Here is an 18,727-nt window from a genome sequence, read left to right as displayed (position 1 = left end):
AGGATCGCTTGAGCCCAGGAATTTGGGGCTGCAGTGAGCTATTGTGGTACCACTGCATTCCAGCCTTTGAACAACACTGTCTCTAAAAAATAAAAATAAATAAAAATGTATGAAAAGAGGAAATCCTGGGAAAGTTCACAATCAAAAGGGAACAATTGAAGGAAGTAATAATAATCTCCTGTATTTGTATAACACTTTTTACTTTACAAATGCCATTGAATTGTCCAAAAGGCCCGTATAGATATTGTTATTTTTGCTTTACCAACAAGAAACTGATGCTCAAAGAGATTAAATGACAAAAATCCACAATTTGCAAATAACCAAACTGGGTCTTGAATTCAGGTTTTCTAGGTTAAAAAGAAAAAAAAAAAAAGATGAAATAAGAGAACATAGCATTAGTGTGTTTCAGAATCTGGAGCACCTTTTCCTAGAAGTTGCTCATGTTCATAATATTAGATATTTTTTCCTGTGACTTTTTTGTTGTTGTTTATTGCACGTCACTCCTTTATTATACTGATCTGGAAAAAGGATTTAGTACAGTTATGCTCAACTGAACACTGGACCTATGTGGCGGAGCCAAGCAACCAGAACATGATTCAGAAATCAGTGAAAGAGACACTTGGACAGAACCAAGAGGCATTTCACTGCCACGAAACAAGGCGGGGAGGGATTCGAAAACACACAGCAGGAAGCACTACTGCCCCTCAGAGGTCAAGGGGCTGATCCCATATTGATATGAGGAATGGCTTATTTTCTGATGGCCACATGTGATACTATTTCAACCACCACAAGAAACCCCAGAAGGGTTACTGTTTTGTATTATTTATATATACTATACTTAAAAATATATATATATGTACATAAAGGTAAATGTAACACCTAAACTAAATTCAGGATTGATCCAACCTTCTAGAGGCAGCTCCTCTGGGGTCAGGGAGGAAACAGTTGTCACATCACCATGCAGGTTACATTCATCTTCTCCTGGAATGACTAGATCCCCAGGCAGTGGCCTGACTGCAGGCAGCAGAAGACTGGCTCCTGGGGGCAGGCAGGCTCTCTTGCTTCTCCTCATTGGTCACGGCTTAGCATGGTTCCTCCCTACAAGTCCTTAGTAAACAAAGCACTTGCAAGAACCCAGGTCACTACCTTTAAACTCTCTTGGATAAGGGGAGCCTTTTCACAGCTTGGACTGAGAACCTGTGCCCTAGAAGTGCTATTTTGACTAGAATGTATGAAGGGAGTGGGTACAGGAAACAAAATGGCTAAAATGAAAATGAAAGCCACCAGTCCCCATCTGCAGCTACAACTCAAGATGCCCACAGATGTGGTCAGTGTGACATGTGCAGGAGGGAAGGAGTAGAGGGATGCAACAGGCAGGGAGGGTGTTCCTGGGGACAGCAGCCTGCCCACTGGCCTTCACTTCTTGGCTTTGCCCTGGGCAGCCACAGCTTCCATGGCTTTACCCACGGTCTCTTCATCCCCTGGGAACTGTATGGGCTTGATGGGCTTCAAGTTCTTGTCCAATTCATAGACAATGGAAATACCAGTTGGCAGGTTCAGCTCCATGATAGCCTCTTCAGAGAGACTCTCCAGATGCTTGACAATGCCCCTGAGGCTGTTGCCATGGACTGCAATCAGTACCTGTTTTCCCTCCTTGATCTGGGGAACTATTTCTTCATTCCAGAAGGGCAGAGCTGAAGCAGTGGTATCCTTCAGACTCTCACAGGAGGGTAGCTGATCTTCTGTGAGGTCTGCATACCTGCGATCCTTACTGATGTTGCTGTAGAAAGGATGGTCGGGCTCCATTGGAGGTGGTGGGACATCACGGGAGCGCCTCCAGATCATCACCTGGGCCTCACCATGCAGCAGTTACTGCTTTATTGAGATCGGTTAGAGCCCCACAGTGCCGCTCATTGAGGCGCCAGGTCCTCACTACTGGCAGCCACATCTGATTGATGGCATCTAGCACTGTCCAGAGGGTCCGGATCGCTCTCTTCTGCTCTGAGGTGAAGCAGAGGTCAAACTCATAGCCGGCATCTAGCAGCGCCTGCCTGCCGTGCTTCGCCTCCTTGTGACTCACGGGCCTCAGGTTGGCGTCGTACCAGCCGCTGAAGTGGTTCTCCAACCGGTTCCACTCTCTTGCACCGTGCCGGATCAGCACCAGTTTGTAGGCGGCCATGGCTGCGGGATGGGGATGCGGCCTACTTATTATTATTCTTTTTTTTTTTTTTTGAGGCAGAGTTTCACTCTTGTTACCCAGGCTGGAGTGCAATGGCGCGATCTTGGCTCCCCACAACCTCCGCCTCCTGGGTTCAGGCAATTCTCCTGCCTCAGCCTCCTGAGTAGCTGGGATTACAGGCATGCGCCACCATGCCCAGCTAATTTTTTGTATTTTTAGTAGAGACGGGGTTTCACCATGTTGACCATGATGGTCTCCATTTCTTGACCTTGTGATCCACCCGCCTCGGGCTCCCAAAGTGCTGGGATTACAGGCTTGAGCCACCGCGCCCGGCCCCTATTATTCTTTTTTTAAATTTTGAGATGGAGTTCACTCTGGTCGCTCAGACTAGAGTGCAATGGCACGATTTTGGCTCCCTGCAACCTCTACCTCCCAGGTTCAAGCGAGTCTCCTGTCTCATCCTCTCCAGTAGCTGGGATTACAGGCATCTGCCACCATGCCCAGCTAATTTTTGTACTTATTTTAGTAGAGAGGGGTTCCATTATGTTGGCCAGGCTGGTTTTGAACTCCTGACCTCAGGTGATTCACCTGCCTTGACCTCCCAAAGTGCTGGGATTACAGACGTGAGCCACCACACCGGGCCATGTGACTCATTTTGAAAGGTCTTTTCATGCGTTAGGGAAATTCCACAATATTATTTTTATTCTTTAAAAGTACTTTGTTTTTGATGTTGTTTAGTTTCTAAGCAGACAAAAATTTTTAATTCATGATTTCTTGCGTAATTCTTCAAAAATAATCAAATTTTGGGAGAATAGCTCCCAAAGACTTTTCGTGTGTATAGATTTGCACTGGGGTAGAGATGAAAAAGGATAGCAGTAAAATAAGGAACTCTTATTGGCCAAAACTAGAGAAAATATTTACAATCTAAACATTAATAAATATAAAGAAGGCATTGAAAGGTAATCAGTCTACATAGAGAGGGAAGTGACATGTGGATTTGTAAAAATAGGTAGGAGCCTTAAATAAATCGGAGTCTTAAATAAATAGTGTGTTTTTCCTAAAGGCAGCACAAGAAGTCTGCCTCTTGAATAAAGACTGACAGAGGCCATTAAAGGGAATTTTAGGAAGGGAGTGACATTGTCAGAATGGCAACAGAGGAAGTTGATTTTGGCAGCAGCTTTGGGAAAGGACTTGAGGAGGAAAAAAATCTGGAAAGGAGGCTTTTCTCAAGGGGAGTAATAACTATACAGTGCACATAGGTGAAGTTGTAAAGATGGAAAAGATCGAGCACACAAGAGCCATCTATTTTTTTTTTTTTCAGACGGAGTTTTGTTCTTGTTACCCAGGCTGGAGTGCAATGGCGCGATCTCGGCTCACCGCAACCTCCGCCTCCTGGGTTCAGGCAATTCTCCTGCCTCAGCCTCCTGAGTAGCTGGGATTACAGGCACGCGCCACCATGCCCAGCTAATTTTTTGTATTTTTAGTAGAGACGGGGTTTCACCATGTTGACCAGGATGGTCTTGATCTCTCGACCTCGTGATCCGCCCGCCTCGGCCTCCCAAAGTGCTCGGATTACAGGCTTGAGCCACCGCGCCCGGCCCAAGAGCCATCTATTTCAAACTTTTATGGAAATGTTCTGTTTTTTAAATCCTTTTAATCAAATCTTATTTGTCATCTATCTCTCCACTATATTTTGAATTTAGCTTTCATTAAGACTTACTCAAAATCATTATAATAACAGTGCATTTTTAAATTGCTTGGGCCACCTGCACTGGTCAAATCAGCCCTCTCCCTAATGTCATGCCACTTTCAGTAGGATAGAAGGGAGGGCCACACGGCTGGCAAGGCTGCCACCTGCCTCTCTCCTACTAAGGGCTAAGAAATCAGACACAAAGCAGAGGCTATATGTATTAACCGTATGTTGCATTCCAACAAGACTCAAGGATGTTTGATCAGTTTCCTAGTGCAGCCAGCTGGGCATTCCAAACTCCAGTAATAAACATTAACACCTTGGACTTGAAATGTTAAAATAAAACACCCATGGTTTCAAACATCATTCTGTGTCATGATTTTTTGTTAAGAGTGTTGGAAGATGGGTAAAAGCCTATTATACTCAGACTCTTTTAGTAGCTTTTAGCTTGTTGGGACATGAGTTTCAATTCTTTGAACTGTAGTCCTCCTCCTATTTATACAGCACAATTCATTGCTGGATAAACACTTAGCAGCCTGTTAAGTTTTCACTTGGTTTTGTTTTGTTTTAAACTGTTGCTAATTTCATTTGCTTTGAGCTGCTTTGAATTTTTAAACTATATCCTGATAAATGGTGAATGTTAAATGTTTAACAGTGATGCTAAGAATTAAGATTGCAACCGCCAAAAAGAAAATAATACAGCAACAACAGCAATTCTTTTCTCTTATTTCTTTTTTGTTGTTGTTGCTCAGGCTAGAGTACAGTGGCGTGCGTGATCATGGCACACTGCAGACTCCACTCAAGCAGTCCTCCCACCTCAGCCTCCAGCATAGGACGACAAGCATGTGCCACCAAACCTAGCTAATTTTTAATTTTTTTTTTGTAGAGATGGGGTGTCTGCCTGTGTTGCCTAGGCTGATATCAAACTCCTGACCTCAAGTAATCCCCTCCCAAAATCCTAGGATTAGACCAGGCGCAGTGGCTCACACATGTAATCCCAGGACTTTGGGAGGCCAAGGCGGGCAGATCACCTGTGGTCAGAAGTTTGAGGCCAGCCTGGCCAATATGGAGAAACCCTGTCTCTGCTGAAAATACAAAAATTAGCTGGGCGTGGTGGTGGACACCTGTAATCCCAGTTACTTGGGAGGCTGAGGCAGGAGAATCGCTTGAACCTGGGAGGTGGAGGTTGCAGTGAGCCAAGATTGTGCCACTGCACTCCAGCCTGGGTGACAGAGTCAGACTCTGTCTCAAAAAAAAAAAAAAAAAAAAAAAGCTAAGACTACAGGTGTGAGCCACTATACCCAGCCAATTATTATTTTCATATCTACTATTTATGTATCATGAAATTTAAGGACTTTAACAAACATCAATTATGAAACAGTTTTTTCTTTGCCTTTTTTTTTTCAAGACAGGCTCTTGCTCTCTTGCCCAGATTGGAGTACAATGGCACGGTCTTGGCTCACTGCAACCTGTACCCACTGGGTTCAAGCAATTCCCCTGCCTTAGCCTCCCAAGTAGCTGAGATTACAGGCATCTGCCACCACGCCCAACTAATTTTTTGTATTTTTGGTAGAGACAGGGTTTCACCTTGTTGGCTAGGCTGGTCTTGAACTCCTGACCTCGTGATTTATCCGCCTTGGCCTCCCCAAGTGCTGGGATTACAGGCATGAGCCACTGTGCCCAGATGAAACAACATTTTTTTCCTTAGTGACTTGGTTTCCTTTGAGACTGAGCCATCACATCACATCAACTTTCATTGGTATAAATCTTGGAAAGGTCAATCTCATCTCCTAATCTGGGAGCCATAGCTAGTCCTACACCTTTGGACACTGAAGGAAGGGATTTTCTAAAGGAATGTGTTCTTGATGGCTAAATTCAGAAAGATTTAAACAAGGCCATGAGAAGCTCATTGGCCCTGGTAAAATCAGCCCTCTCCCTACTGCCTGTCATACTATCTTCAGCAGGATGGAAGGGAAGCCTGCACAGTTGGCAAGGCTGCCGCCTGGCTCTCTCTTACTAAGTGCTACGAAATCAGGCACAAAGCAGAGGCTATAAAGAAAACTGATACCTCTACCAAAAGGAAAATAAATCGTATGTAAAAAAGTTAGCTCATATGTTTATTGCAGCTCTATTCACAACAGTGAAGTCACAGATCATCCTAAGTGGACATCAGCAAATGTTTGGATAGACCTGGTGCTGTGGCTCTTGTCTGTAATCTCAGCACTTTGGGAGGCCAAGGCAGGCGATCACTTGAGGTCAGAAGTTTGAGACTAGCCTGGCCAACATGGTGAAACTCCATCTCTACTAAAAATATAAAAAATCAGCCCGGTGTGGTGGCAGGCACCTGTAATCCCAGCTACTTGGGAGGCTCAGGCAGAAGAATCACCTGAACCTGAGAAGCAGAGGTTGCAGTGAGCTGAGATTGTGCCACTGCACCCCATCCCAGATAACAGAGCAAGACTCCATCAAAAAAAAAAAAAAAAGGATTGGATAAAGAATGTGTGGTACATAAACACCATAAAATACTACTCAGCCATATAAAAGATTGAATTCATGTTTTTTGCAGCAACATGGGTGGAACTGGAGACCATTATCTTAAGTGAAATAACTTAGAAAGTCAAAAATACACATGTTCTTACTTGTAAGTGAGAGCTAAATAATGTGTTCACGTGGACATAGAGAGTGAAATAATAGAAATGGAGACTCAGAAGGGTGAAGGAGCGGGAGAGGGAGGGGGAAGGGGTATGAAAAACTACCTAATGTGTACAGTATACACTATTCGGGTGATGGTTACACTAAAAGCCCAGACGTCACTATGCAATAAATCCATATAGAAAAACTGCACTTGTACCCCTTTAAATCTATATAAAAATAAAGCATGCTTACATTTGTCTGTTATAGCTGTAAACCCATGTAGTATGAACCAATAAAGAAAGAAATATGTTGTAATTTTTTTTTTTTTAAAGACACTGTCTCGCTTTGTCACCAGGTTGGAGTACATTGGCATGATCTCAGCTCACTGCAACCTCTGACTCCCAGGTTCAAGCGATTTTCCTGCCTCAGCCTCCCAAGTAGCTGGGACTTACAGGCACATGTCACCACACCTGGCTAATCTTTGTATTTTTAGTAGAGACGGGGTTTCACTGTGTTGGCCAGGATGGTCTCAATTTCTTGACTTCATGATCTACACACCTTGGCCTCCCAAAGTGCTGGGATTACAGGCGTGAGCCACCGCGCCCAGCCACATTGTCATTTTTTAAGAAAGGAAGACTGATACCTTCCCTTAAGTGACAACCAGCATTAATCCCATTATGCCAAATGTCGTATACTTCAGGCAAACACAGAGTTCAAAACGGTTGCTTCATTCATTATCATTGAGACAGTTTAGTATATTCATGGATCTGAGTCAATTTCCCACTCTTCCCCAACCATACAAATTCTTCCACTATATGCTTTGGAATTTATGGTTCCTCTTTCTTGAACTGAAGTTTGTCTCACCTTTGAAGAAACTACACTCTCAGCTCTCTCAGTGGTCACTGTTTTCTCCTACATCTCATTTTCATGGGACCTAGAGGTGAGGTGATATCCTTGTTTCTTATCATTGCTTTTAGATATTTTTATAGTTCCTCCTCCCTAAAAACAAAATAAACAAAACCCCTTAACTTTTTTGAAGCACATGTCAACAGACCACTACTCTTCTTTATTGAGTCATCTACCAGCCACTTACTAACTCTTGCTTATTCAACAAAGATTTAAGCATCTATTTTTTTCTCTCTCTATCACTATCCCTAAGTCCTATGATTCATGACTTTAGCATCCACAAAAAAAATAATTCTTGTAAATACCCTAGCCTCTCGGTTCCTTAATCTGTTTCCTTCCTTCCTTCCTTCCTTCCTTCCTTTCTTCCTTCCTTCCTTCTTTCCGCCCTCCCTCCCTCCCTCCCTTCCCCTTCCCCTTCCCCTTTCTCTTTCTCTTCTTCTCTCTCTCTCTCTCTTTATTTCTTTCACAAGCTGTTGCTCTGTCACTCAGGCTGGAGTACAGTGGTGTGATCACAGCTCACTGCAGCCTTGACCTTCTAGGCTCACATGATCCTCTTACCTCAGCCTCCTGATTAGCTGCAGCCAGAGGTGCACACCACCACACCCTGCTAATGTTTTCTATTTTTTTGTAGAGACAGGGTCTCATTTTGTTGCCCAGGCTGGTCTCAAACTCCTGAGCTCAAGCAGTCTTCTTGCCTCAGCCTCCCAAAGTGCTGCGATTACAGGTTTAAGCCACCACATGTGGACTTCTCATGTCCAATATTATTTTCTTCCACTCCATTCCAACAAAACACCATCATGGTCATACACCTTGATAAATGAGAATTTATTATTACCATATCATCCACCAAATATTGTTTATTTATTTAACTTTTCGTTTTTATTATTCATGATCTAATGGACAAAAACAAAAATCTTGATTTCTAGAATCCTATACTCTTATGATCAGTCATCCTTCTCTTTCCAGCTCTATCCCTATCACCACACTCAACCATAATCTTTGGAGCAGCCAATCCAGTGACCTACCACTTCTTCACCATCCATCATTCCATGCATATTACTTTCTTTTCTCCTTATGGACATCCAACTGCCTTGTTCCTCTCACTCTCCAATCTTGCTAAAGAAACCTAACTCTGTCTGAAACATAATTCGCTATCCACTTCACATCAGCACTGAACAGTTGAACACTGTTAGAAAAAATATGTAACTATGTTGACTGGTCTTCCTTCAATACTGTTTTAACCATACATCTCAAATCAACTCTGACTCTGTTTAACAATCTTGCTACATTTTTCCTGGCCTTTTCCACTCTCCTAGATAATTATTTCACACCTTCCCTTCCTCCTTTAAACTACAAACATTCTTACTCCATTTCTTGCTTTTAGATAATGACCACACTTTGAACTGGAAAAAAATAGAAGCAATAAGAAAAAAAGCTACTCATTTTTTCTTCACTAAGTCTACCAGCCTGCCAGGATCTATAGCCATGCACTGTGCCCTCCCTTCTGCTACCTCGCATAAACCATCAGTGCTCGCGTCTGAAGCCAGCATTTCCACATGTGCATTAGATTCCATCCGTTTGGTCCACCACCGATTTCAGTATCCCTTGCATCCACAATTTTTTCCTCTCTTCTTGATGACTCCCATCAGGATACAGCAGGATATAAATTCTCTCTAGTATCCTCATCTTTTTTCAACTACGTGGCACATCTTTCTTCAAATGTGGCACGTTTTCCTACTGCCTTTTATAGAAATGGTCCATTCAAAAATGTCTATTTTTACTGTCTTTACTTTGTCACCTCGCATTTTCAACTTGATTCACTTCTTTTCTAGTATTACAGCATTCTAACTACTCCATGCCAGCATTACCCTAGAAAGCTGGAATGGACTATTTCTCTAAGACTACTCTTGTCCAGTTCAATGGCAAGCTGGGCACAATGGCTCATGCCTGTAATCCCAGCTACTTGAGTATGGGAGGATTACTTGAGCCCAGAAGTTCAAGGCCAGCCTGGGCAACATAACAAGACCCTGTCTCTAAAATAAATAAATAAATAAATACATAAAAATTTTAAAAAACTAAAAAAAAATTTTTTTAATTTAAATTAAATTTTAAAAATCCAATAGTGACCTATATCTTGCTAAATCCAGAGGTCGCATATCAGTTCTCATCTTGCTTGGCCTCTTAACAGCATTTGATTTGACAATCATTCATTCTTTCCTTAAACATATCTTTACTTGGCTTTCAGGGTCTCCACTCTTCTTGCTTTTCCTGCTTCACTAGTCACTCCTTCTAAAGACTTTCTTTCTTTTTCTTTCTTTCTTTCTTTTTTCTTTTCTTTCTTTCTTTCTTTTTCCTTCCTTCCTTCCTCCCTCCCTCCATGCATCCCTCCCTCCCTCTCTCTCTCTTTCTCTCTTTCTTTTGTGTCTTTCTCTCCCACCCTCCCCCTCTGTCTTTTCTTTTCTTTCTTTTTTTCTTTTATTACAACCAGATCTCATGAGATCTTCTCTTTCTCGCTCTCTCTCTTTTCTTCCCTTCCTTCCTTCCTTCTTCCTTTCTGAGACAGGATCGTGCTCTGTCTCAGGCTGGAGTGCGATGGCATGATCATAGCTCACTTCAGCCTCAACCACCCAGGGCTCAAATAATCCTCTCACCTCAACCTCCTGAGTATCTGGGACCACAAGAATACATCACCACACATGGCTGATTTTTTCTATTTTTTGTAGGTACAGGGTCTCACTTTGTTGTCCAGGCTGGTTGCAAACTCCTGGGCTCAAGCATTCCTCCTGCCTTATCTTCCCAAAATGCTGGGATTACAGGCATGAAACACTGTACCCAGCCCACACCCAGTCTTTACCCATTTTACAAGGCCCTAATGTCTTGACCCACCTCTCTGACCTCATCCCTGTAACTCTCCCTCTTTTTCTGCTCTCCTTTGAATATGCCAGACTTGTTCCTGTCACAGAGGAAAAATGAGGCGCATAAAAAAATCTGAATTTCCTTTTAGGATAGACAAAAACTTAGCAGTGTTTTGGTTAATTAAGCATGCTGAGGCCCAGATTAATCTATCAGCTGATGAAAATTGCATTTGTAATCTCATATTTATGTATTTGTGGATTGATTGTTAAGGTGATGAGGCAGTGAACTCCATGGATGTGTCAGAGACTCATAATCATATCCTGCTTTGGTTGTTGCTGATGCTAGATGCTCTTTAGCCAAGTGGGCCTTGATTTGGGTTATTCATGTCACAATGCACTTCTTTTTTTAATAGTGGGATGTGGGATGGAAGATATTGCTGTCACGATTAATATATTAATAAGCATTCATGAACTCTATCCCTGGGTTATTTTTGAATAAACCCAAAATTCTGTTTCTTCTCTACTCCCTTTTTATACATCCCTCCTGTAGAAAAAGGCCCACAAATCACTTTTCTCCTTTCTTTTCTCTTCCCTTTATTCTCATTCTCCTCTCAAAACCTCTTAGGAGAATTCAGCTTGCCTCAAATTCTAAGCTAGATTAGGCAATAAACAACCTGAGGGCAGAGACTGTGCTTGTGTTATTTGCTGCATTCACAGTGCCTACCACATGCTTGGCATATAATTGGCACTAAAAATAATTGTGGAATGAGCATGTGAAAGGAAAATGGAAATTGCTAAGGGTACAGACAGAAACCTAGCTTTTTTGGGTTAGGAGCTAATAGCAAAAAAAGATCTAATCTTTGTAGAAATCAAAATGTTTCATGAAGTAAGAAAGGTATTGTCATGTCAGAAACTCCAGCAACTGTCCTTTAAGAAACTTCCTAGGAACATGCATTACTCCTGTAAGGCTAAGGCCAAGACCCTTGACAATGGCCACGATGGTGAAATTTACAACCATTAAACATTAGCTTAGCTTTACAAGCTCTGGAACCCAATATTGTCAACATACTAAGAACAGATCCACTTCTTAGGACTGGACTGGCATTATCCAAACTTGCAATAATGGTGTATAAACCAGAATGCCAATATATTACTTTATAATGAGAAGTATAATGATTATAGGAATTGGAATATATGAAGTCTGTATAGTCAGTTCATGACTGTAGGTAAACCTTTATAAAAAGCCATATCAACTAAGAAGATTGCCTGCTGAGCAGGAATTTGGAGATGCATCATAGCATAATGATTAGGACTCAGACATACTTGATTTTAGATTCTGAGTCTGCCACTGACTAGCTCTGTGGCCTTGGGCAAGTTACTTAAGCTCTGAATGCCTTCATTTTCTTAACTGTAAAATGGGGATAATAATAGTCCCTACCAGCTGGGCATGGTGGCTCATGCCTGTAATCCCAGCACTTTGGGAGGCTGAGGCAGGCAGGTCACTTGAGGTCAGGAGTTGGAGAACAGCCTAGCCAACATGGTGAAATCCCTTCTCTACTAAAAATACAGAAGTTAGCCAGGCGTGGTGGTGCATGCCTGTAGTCCCAGCTACTTGGTAGGCTGAGGCAGAAGAATGGTTTAAACCCAGGAGGTGGAGGTTGCAGTGAGCCTAGATGATGCCACTGCACTCCAACCTGGACGTCAGAACGAGACTCCATCTCAAAAAAAAAAAAAAAAGTCCCTCCCTGTACTAGATACTTTTTGGGATGTCTTCACAGGACACTCTGGTTTACTTCTCTAACGATAACCACTTTCCCTCCCTGTCTCATGTCCTCCCTCTATGTAGACCTCTAGTAACCCTATTTTGATATTGTGACCTTGCACCACTGTCCACAGGGAAATGAATAAGGGGTGAACTCCTTATTTATGTGAAAGAGAACCAATCAGGTTCTCTTTCATAGGAATTTGCAATTTAGACCCAGAGATATCCAGTCTGGTCTGTTTGCTTGAATGAAGTCACGTAAACTTGGGATTGGAGGCTGCCTCAGTGGAGTTAATGATGCCTGTCCGTGTGCTGCCAGAGTTAGTTGACTCTGGCTCTGCAGAAAAAAAGGAGAGGGGAAGGAAGCAGGCTTGCCCAGAGAAGCAGAGACTGGGACCATAAGCACTGGAGAGAGAGCCTGGAGTAATGCCCACCACCTCCCTATTCCAGGCCCATCTGAGGCTCAGCAGCCTTCCCCTGTCTTAAGAAGTCTCTGTGTCCTCTCCTAAAGCTCCCCTTCTTGCTTTAGCTAGTCAGGGTTGGCTTTTCTCATTTGCAGCAGAAGAACCTTCACCAGCAGGGCATGGTGGCTCATGCCTGTAATCCCAGCACCTTGGAAGGCCTAGGCAGGCAGATCACTTGAGGTCAGGAGTTCCAGACCAGCCTGGCCAATGCAGTGAAACTAAAAATACAAGATTCAGGCAGTTGTGGTAGTGTGTGCCTGGAATCCCAGCTGCTTGAGAGGCTGAGGCACGAGAATAGCTTGAGCCTGGGAGACAGAGGTTGCAGTGAGCCGAGATCATGCTACTGCACTCCAGCCTGGGCAATAGAGTAAGACTCTGTCTCAAAAAAAAAAAAAAAGGAACCCTGACCAATACGGCACTACATGATATTTTTAAGAAGTCAGCAAGTGAACACATGTAAAACACTTGTAGTAATAAAATTCTTACCACTCGGATTGACAAACTGAGGCCTTCAATCAAGGTATCCTCTCTCCATAAGGGCTTGAATGAAGGCTGCCAGCAGTTTTCTGTGGCTCTTCTATTTGTGTACCTCTGTGGCTAACCATTCCCATTCTGATGGACATGCTTATCTTTTTAGATACAATGGCACATTTTATCCTTTTCTGAAGTGTGTAGGGTTAGGAGCCATTCTGTCTCTTCATAATGATTCTGGACTTCTCTGATTCATCACCCGTTGGCTTTAAAATAAGTTCCAAGATGACCTTTAGACGTTTCTCATTTCCAGATTCCTCAAGGATACTTATGTGTGGTCTGTAAACACTGATAACAGATTGCGCCCCCTCGGGCCTGTCCATTGATAAGTACTGAATATACTAAAAGGACTCTGTTTTTTTTTTTTTTGAGACGGAGTTTCGCTCTTGTTACCCAGGCTGGAGTGCAATGGTGCGATCTCGGCTCACCGCAACCTCCGCCTCCCGGGTTCAGGCAATTCTCCTGCCTCAGCCTCCTGAGTAGCTGGGATTACAGGCACACGCCACCATGCCCAGCTAATTTTTTGTATTTTTAGTAGAGACGGGGTTTCACCATGTTGACCAGGATGGTCTCGATCTCTTGACCTTGTGATCCACCCGCCTTGGCCTCCCAGGACTCTGTTGTTTATCCTAGTCTACTCACTGCAGATTAATTTACAGATTTCTTCTTTTTTTTTTTGAGAGGGGGCCATGCTTTGTCACCCAGACTGGAGTGCAGTGGTGCAACCTCAGCTCACTGCAACCTCCACCTCCCAGGTTCAGTGATTCTCCTGCCTTAGCCTCCCAAGTAACTGGGAATACAGGCACCCACCACCACGCCTGGCTAATTTTTGTATTTTTAGTAAAGATGGCATTTTACCATGTTGGCCAGGCTGGTCTCGAACTCCTGGCCTCAGGTGATCCACCTGCCTAGGCCTCCCAAAGTGCTAGGATTACAGGCGTGAGCCACTGCACCTGGCCTTCATTTACAGGTTTCTTAGGGCCACTCACAGGGGATACAGCCAGACTGCTCTATCTCCCAGCTACTATCAATGAACTGGCCTGACATTATCCAAACTTGTAACAATGGTGTATGAACCAGAATGCCAATGATAAAATATTATACCCTTGCTTTCTCCAATTTTCTGTTAACCTTCTTAGATGGCAGTCTCCTGAGACCTTTCTCTGTGATGTAGGCAAGGGCAGTAAAGATATCTGGGGAACGGCATATAGGCCAATTTGGTTAAAAAATCAGAATAGTGGGAGATGGTGCTGGAAAAACAGGTTGGGGTCTGTAATGTAATTGTCATTAAAGCAGACAAACAAGCACAACAACAACCCAGATTCTCTGAGACTGGCAGAACCTTCGTATCCAGCTGGGTACGGTGGCTCATGTCTCTAATCCCAGCACTTTGGGATGCCGAGGTGAGTGGATCACCTGAGCTCAGGAGTTTGAGACCAGACTGGTCAACGTGACAAAATTCCTTCTCTGCTAAAAATACAAAAATTAGCTGGATGTGGTGGCTAGCGCCTGTAATCCCAGCTACTCAGGAGGCTGAGGCACAAAATCACTTGAACCCAGGAGGTGGAGGTTGCAGTGAGCTGAGATTGCGCCACTGCACTACAGCCTGGGCGACAGAGAGAATAGAATTTGTTTCCTATAAAAAAAAAAAAAAGCCTTCATATCCAGAGACAGAGAGATTGAAACTTGAAACCCAGATACTTTCTCTCTCACAATCATTCAATAACGACTTCTGCCTCTGCTATCTTGGCCATGAAGTTACTGCTGTCTCACTGGCACTGCCACTTAAGTGCTTGGCCACCATTTTTACTAATTTTGTGGAAATTCTTTAGTCATAAGCTCCCTGATGTGAAGGACATTTTTGATGTTAGTACCATTTTGGAGGCTAGAACAAATTGTTTTCTTACTTGCATGAAAATTACCAGGCTGACATCGTACAGGCTAAAAATGTTCACATAGCAGGACTTCTATAAATAGATCCAAAATACTGAATTGTGTTAAGTGGGATTTCACAACAGCCACCAGATATCTACATATGGTTTGTAAAACTTGTCTATGGAAAATGTGACCTGCCAAAATACTGGGGCATGCAAAGTTGAGAATTTTCCTGTGCAGGGGGAAAACCCTCACAGTTAAAGATGTACATTGCTTCATTGATTGAAGGAAAGAGCAAAATTCTCTAAAAACATATCCTTCTGCCTCTTTACTGTTTACCTGAGTTTACCTAATAGTACCTTTCACTCTTCTTCTTCCTTTTTTTTTTTTCTAAAAAGATCAAGTGATGCTTTCAGTGGTAACAAATTACGGCATGTTTACCAAAACCTTCTTTCTTTACCTTGAAAAGTGTAATCAGTTTTCATTCTGAAGTAGATTTAAAGTGAGGTATCTCTTTGAAGGACAGTTTAGATTATTGTTCAGTTACTGTGGATTTTTTTCTGTGTTAAAAGGCTAATTTACTGAAAGAGGATTTTCTCTTTTTAGTTTTAGTATGTTGCCACTTTATCATATGTAGCAGATAAAAAATTTCTGGTGTGATAAACATCAGGAAAAAATGACAAATTAATTGCATGTTGTTTTGCACCTTGAACTTGAGCCTCTGCTTCTCTATTATCATTTTACCGGTGTGGCTAGTTTATTACTAATTTGCTTGTTATTTACATACTTAATAAGTTAGTTTCATACATACATGTTGTCCCAAAGTCCGGCCTAAAATTCAGGCCAGATTTACACTTGCAGAAAGATAGTAAAACATGAAGGCTTTTATTTGGATGGGTCAAACAAACAAAGAAAGAAACCAAACACTACTCAATGGATGAATCTATTATTAATAATTCTGAGATAATTATGGCAAAGCTGTTTTTAAGAGGAGTATCTGAATGACCGAATATTTTTTTCACTGTATCTGTGATAGATGGCATGGCAGATATATTTGTTTATAGATCTTTGTTATTATGCTAATTGAGTAGCAAGATTACTGTCTGTATACATTTATGTGGCTTTTGCATTATCTAGGAGCTACCTGGAAAGTGCTGATGAGTAAAGCTAAATTTAGAAGATAAACCTTGGAAAAGATAACGGACTAGGGTCTGAGCCAAGTCTCTGGTCCCAGAGAGCCCAACTTCTTCATATCTTCCTGCCTCCTCTTTCCTCCTCACTGTTGTCTGAGTTTACCTGTATTAGTCGGTTCTCATGCTTCTGAGAAAGACATACGTGGGATGGGGTAATTTATAAAGAAAAAGAGGTTTAATGGACTCACAGTTCCATGTGGCTGGGGAGGCCTCACAATCATGGCAGAAGGTGAAAGGCGTGTCTTACATGGTGGCACACGAGAGAATGAGAGCCAAATGAAAGGGGAAACCCCTTATAAAATCACGAGCTCTTGTGAGACTTATTCACTACCATGGGAACAGTATGGGGGAAACAGTATGGAGGAATCCATGATTCAGTTATCCGTCACCAGGTCCCTCCCACAACACGTGGGAATTATGAGAACTACAATTCAGGATAAAACTTGGGTGGGGACACAGCCAAACCATATAATTACCTAACAGTACCTTTCATTCTTTCTTTTCCAAAAATATCAGGTGATTCTTTCAGCTACAAAAAGATTGTGGCATATTAGCAAAACTTTCTTTCTTTACCTTAAAAAGTATAATCAACTTTAATTCAGAATTAGATTTTAAGGCAGAAAGACAAACCAACAGGCTTATCCAGAATCTGTAGTGGAATCCAAAATGCTGCCCATTAGAGTTATGCCTGAACTTTTATTGTACCTAGTGACAGGGCAAAAAGCAATTGAATTTCCTCCAGGAGAATGATGATGTAGCTAGTACAAATGGGTCCCATTGGAGACAACTGAAAGAGATATCCTTCTTTTTCCTGTATGCTGGCAAAAAAAAAAAAAAGAAAAAAATACCATTGCAATAATTTAATAAAAAGTGTTATTGTCTTAACTGCTGGCATCAGAATTCTTCTCAGCAAAAAATTTCAAACTGTTTTTGTTTGGAAGAATGTCTCAATAAATGATCGAGACCCTGAGGTCTTGGCTATCAGCTGGTTGCAAAACTTGAGAGAGGAAGTCAAAATTGTTTAGTTTAGGAATTTGTTCTCTAGGAGGAGAGACGTTTTTGGCTACTGAGAGAATGTTGAGAAGATGACAGAGGAGGGAAAAGGGTGTGTCAACAGAGAGAGCATGACCCAGGGGTTATGGCAGAGAACCATGAGAAACCATTGGTGCTAGGTGGCTGAAAGGACTCTAAAAAAGAGAGTATGTTAAATCCTACCCGGACAGTGGCTCATGACTGTAATCCCAGTACTTTGGGATGCCAAAATGGGAGGATCACTTGAGCCAAGGAGTTTGAGACCAGCCTGGGCACAAAGGGAGACTCCTGTCTCTACAAAAAAATTAAACAATTAGCCAGGCTTGGTGGCATGCGCCTGTAATCCTAGCTACTAGGGAGGTTGAGGAGGGAGGATGGCTTGAGCCTGGGAGGTTGAGGTTGCAGTGAGCTGCGATTGTGTCACTGTACTCCAGCCTGGCAGTAGATCAAGATCCTGTCTCCAAAAAAATAAAAAACAAAAAATCCTACTTTGAGTTGTTTTCCAGGCTATGCCTGATGTGACAGCTGTCTTCAACTCCTAGTTCTCCCATGAAGTCTGCCACACTCACAGTGTTTCTGTACATTGGAAGAGTTTTAGAAGAGAGTCCTGAGAGGAGAGAGACTGAGCCTTGAGGCAGAAGTGAAAATATAATTCCTCACTACCACATTCCTGCCCTGGTAATTTACAAACATCCTCCAGAGGGCTTTTAGAGTTGTTTAAGGTACACATTCAGGCTGATTTTCTAAATCTTAAGGGGCCAGGTGTCTCCAGCTTGCATCTAGGAATATGGGAAGGAATGCGTTTCCTTACGACTGCCAGATAAAATACAGGACACTCAGTTAAATTTGAATCTTGGATAAACAAAGAGTACTGTTTTAGGGTAATTATGTTCTGTGTATTGTATTGGATATATTTTTGCAGGGATTACAGATAGTCCCTGAATATTGATGATTCGATTTATGACTTTTCAACTTTACTAGCAATAAGCAATCAGTAGAAACTGTACTTCAAGTACCAATACAATCATTCTGTTTCACACTTTCAGTACAGTATTCAATAAATTACAAGACATATCCAACACTTTTTTTTATAAAGTAGGGTTTGTGTTAGGTGATTTTGCCCAACTGTAGGCTAATGTAAGTACTCTGAGAATGTTTAAGGTAGGCTAGGTTATAATGTTTGGTAGGTTGGGTGTATTAAATGCATTTTCTATTTATGGTATTTTCAATTTATGATGGGTTATTGGGATGTAATTACATGGTAAATCAAAGAGCATCTGTACTCTCATAAGGGCTTCTTCTGATACCCAAGGCAGCTACATTGTTGAATTTGAGCTTCCTTCCCAGTAAACAATATAATTTCTTGAAAAAGAGACTAGGATCTGAGCCAAGGCTGTGGTTCCATAGAATACATCTTCTTTTCTTTCTGCCTCTCCTTCTACTTCACTCTTATCTTTCTCCTGCAATTATTTCTCATAATTCTTTAAACTAGAGGCAACTGGGGCTGTACTAAGAGAAAAAATTGAAAGGCAGCCTGTAGTTAAGTTTCATCCTCTGTAAAGTGGGGGGTAATAGTTCCTTTCTATGGAATTGTGAACTTTCGATG

At 42.2% G+C, this 18,727-nt stretch overlaps 1 pseudogene; it reads right to left on the bottom strand.

The window, feature by feature from the left end:
• Nucleotides 1-1,416: 1,416 nt before the first annotated feature.
• LOC104652290 (phosphoglycerate mutase 1-like) lies at nt 1,417-2,179 on the bottom strand (annotated as a pseudogene).
• Nucleotides 2,180-18,727: the final 16,548 nt, after the last annotated feature.

This window comes from Saimiri boliviensis, chromosome 3, assembly GCF_048565385.1.
Source record: "Saimiri boliviensis isolate mSaiBol1 chromosome 3, mSaiBol1.pri, whole genome shotgun sequence".
NCBI lineage: Eukaryota > Metazoa > Chordata > Mammalia > Primates > Cebidae > Saimiri > Saimiri boliviensis.
This window is presented reverse-complemented; position numbering and strand designations above follow the sequence as displayed.